Source organism: Protopterus annectens, unplaced genomic scaffold (genome assembly GCF_019279795.1).
Source record: "Protopterus annectens isolate FY-2018-M unplaced genomic scaffold, PAN1.0 ctg51519_obj.part0, whole genome shotgun sequence".
NCBI classification, from domain to species: domain Eukaryota; kingdom Metazoa; phylum Chordata; order Ceratodontiformes; family Protopteridae; genus Protopterus; species Protopterus annectens.
In genome coordinates this window covers 26,806-30,527 of record NW_025049017.1, presented here as the reverse complement: position 1 = coordinate 30,527, position 3,722 = coordinate 26,806, and the positions used below count along the sequence as shown (strand labels likewise).

The 3,722-nt window shown below is 45.1% G+C and overlaps 1 non-coding gene across 1 annotated transcript; it reads right to left on the bottom strand.

Annotated features, from left to right (window-relative positions):
* Positions 1-372: 372 nt before the first annotated feature.
* TRNAG-UCC lies at positions 373-444 on the bottom strand. The gene has a single exon. It is a non-coding gene; the product is annotated as a tRNA-Gly (tRNA).
* Positions 445-3,722: the final 3,278 nt, after the last annotated feature.

Sequence of the window (3,722 nt, the reverse complement as noted above, 5' to 3'; positions counted from 1 at the left end):
GCAACTGTTACATAACAAGGTATAACTGACACCATCACAAGCACACTGACAAACAGAAAAGTCTGTATGGCAGGAGTCAGTAGGCTTGCATTAACTCAATTTATGTGAGTAATGTAAATATAGGTGAAGTATACGGTACTGTACATCCAGATACCTTAAGGCAGCTCACCCCTGATACCCCCACATTTTGTAATAGCCTATGTCATTTATAGGTTCATAGGTTCATAGATTAGTACTAGGCTAACTGCACTTGCAAGCCATTTTAAGCCTAGCCAAGTATCCCTTGTGAGACTGAAGCCCTGCACCTTGTGTTTATAAGGCAAACACCTTAACCATTATGCCACCCTCCCAACCCCAAATGAACAGATTTCTTGCATTAGCCAGGAATCAAACCCAGGTCAACTGCTTGGAAAGCAGCTATGCTCACCACTATACCACCAATGCTATTATGGTGCATCTTCCCCCAGACTGGACCTGTGTGGTGGACAGACAAAACAAGATAGGCACACTTCTGGCCACCAAGAGGATAGGCCCACAATTGAGAGCTATGCAGACAGACTGCATTACAAGGTAAACTAGTATGTACACACACACCCTGTAACACCAGTACTATGCAAAGCATAGCACAACTCTACTCACACTCTTGTCTGTAGTTCTGGAACCTTCTACAAATGTGTAGTTGGACTGAGTGTGTCGGTTCTCCTGTAAGAAGTAATGCTACCTGTTGTCTGTAACACTGATGCCCATACACAGGAAGGATGTCCATCACACACAAAAGATAAAGGGACCATGCCCACATGATGTAGGGATTTATAGTAGGTGGTTGCCATGACAGTGGTAATTGGAAGTACTACACAGCAAGCTGCATGCAGTTAGCAAGTGCAGGACACTGACTGGTGCAGAGGCCATAATCTGATCAAGTGCATCACCTACTAAAGCCAGGCTGCAATCTACTCAAAGCAGCTCAATCCATTCATTGGAGTGAGAGAGAGAGAGAGAGAGAGAGAGAGAGAAAGAGAGAAAGCAAAAGCGAAAGTGTAAAAAAAAAAAAACTACAGCTCAGCAAACTAACAGCTGAAAATGCAGGAATTTAGGCAGCTGCCATTCATAAATACATCATTCCCACAACAGGTATGTGAAGTATATGTAAATGTATTAGAATGTAGTACCTGGTCCATCATAATGGGATAGATAATGTGGAATGAGTTATATGTGCCATCAGGAGTTGTTGTGATGATGTTCAACTGAACAACTGCTATGGACAATAGTGTCCATCCCTGTGGGTAGTGAGCCATAGCTATTAACTGTGCAGGTCATCACTGACAGACAAGATGTAAGCCATCATAGTGTGTGTTGTGTAATGGGAAGTATGTATATGACGTGGACAATAGCTGGTGGTGTAAGTAATGCCATTATGATGGACATATGGGAGCCACGGACCACCACTGGCAGGATACTCAGGTGAATCTGTAATGTAGCATGCCAGAATGCCATAGGTGTGTAATAGGGTTATCTACAAACAGATACCACATATACCTCACTAATGTCAGGCCATGTGCATATGTGGCACCTGTCTGTGTTGTAGCAAGGCAGAATAGTGCAGCTGTGCAGGAAGGCGTTGTGAGATTGTGGAGCTGATGTCTGAATGTACCCCACATATAGTTATGCATATGTGTACATATGTCACATATATAACATATAAGAATAAATGTATATCAGCATGTATGTCCAGAAATATACATATACCCATGTGTAGACATAGATATGTGCACATATATATGACATCACATATATAGATATATACCTATATGCACGTCTACATATGTACAAACACAAACACAAACATATATGAATGTAAAGACATGTCCCCTATATGACTACCACAGTGATGTGTGCTATGTGCAAGGCGACAGCACACATAGCAATGCACACAGATATCTACAGCTGGCAGTGTGTGCACCATGGAAGGGTATGTCACATGTTAGTCCCTTCTTGATACCACATTGCCCCGTCTATGAATTATGCAATGGGAATATGGTAAGTATGGCAGGTACACATGTGGAGGTGGCCAGGATTGGTAGATATAGAGGACAGTCTACAGGAGTGGTATGTGACACATGTGGTGGGTAAACACCATGGATGGTGCGTGTGGTCTGTGATGTGGATGCCCCCTGGTCCCCAATATGGGCACAATGAGAACAAGCCTCCCATCAACCATGACTCACAACAGCAGCAGTCCAGGTTCTGAAGGTGCCTGGTCTGGAGGCTGAGCAGGAGGAGCATGTTGGCTGTGTGAATGTGTACTGGTTGGCTCAGACTGATGTAGCACATCCCTCATGTGTGTGTGGAGCCCGGTATGGAACAGACCCTAGATCTGTGTTCAGGGGACAGGAACATGTTGGTGTGTGCCATGGGGGGGCAACATCCCCTGGGTGGTTCCACCTGATGGTATTGCTGTAACAGTACATGAGGAGGCCCCAGGTTGGCACAAACATGTGCTGTGGCCAGGTATCATGGTCAGATGGATGTGGAGAGGTGGATCAGCTGGCCAACAAAACGATATTCATTTTATTGTGTCACTGTTATAGAACATTTGTTGGTAGTAATAGTCTGCACAAACCCAGTACATGTCCAACAGTATGCATACATATTGCCAATAACACAGACTAACTGATGTGCAGCAATTTCAGAGTAGCCATACCACTGGCATATATGTAACCATAGTGGACCTGACAATGGCATGCAAGTGAATAGTCTGTAACAGGCCAGCAATGATAGTGTCCACACAGGGGACATGGCTGCAATCACATAGCAGAAGGTGTGGTACATTACAAATTCTGTCCGAATGGTAGTTAATCTGTAGCCATACCTAACGAGTTGTGTGTACAGTCTGTTGAAGCTAATATGGTGGGGGGTGACAGAGATGTGTATTACAAACTGTGGTAACCTTGCCATATGAGTTGCTCAGGCCTGTTTCCATCTTTATGTCTTTCAGGCAAGATGTCACACAGCAAGTTACCTGTGCATTCCGTGGATGAAAATGAGGTCACCATCAACCACCTGGTACAGCACTACCAGGTGCTCTTTGGCAGAACGGCCCATGACCAGCAGGATCGGACCGCCCTGTGGAATGATCTAGTCCACATGGTCAATGATGTCGGCCTGCATATCCGCAGTTATGAGCAGGTCTGGCATCATTGCAGTGACCTGCTTTGCAATGCCTATCGGCTTACTGCTGCAGTCCAGGGAGATCACCTCGACACAGAGGTGTCCCATGTCATCCATCCCCCTGACACGTGTGGAGGAGCTCCTGGCCAGCCTTGTGGCACCTGCCCGTCCAGAACACCAACAACCACTGGACCCGTCCATGGAAGTGGGTGTCACCCACACTCCAGTCGAGGAGCGTGCAGGTAAGGATACAGGGCACATCAGTAGACCACTGTTGTGTAAATATCCACAGTGGTACAGGTAGATCATGCATATCTGACATTCATAGATATATTGTGGGTTTTTTTTATGGTTTCTAATATTATGATTAGATTCATAGATTTGTACTAAGCTAACTGCCCTTGTGAACCATTTTTAAGCTTAGCCAATTATCCCTTGTGAGACTCAAACCCTGCACCTTGTGCTTGTAAGGCAAACACCTTAGCCATTAGGCCATCCTCCCATCCTGTTATTGCTGCACTGTAGTGATAAACAGATGTACAGATGTGGTAGTA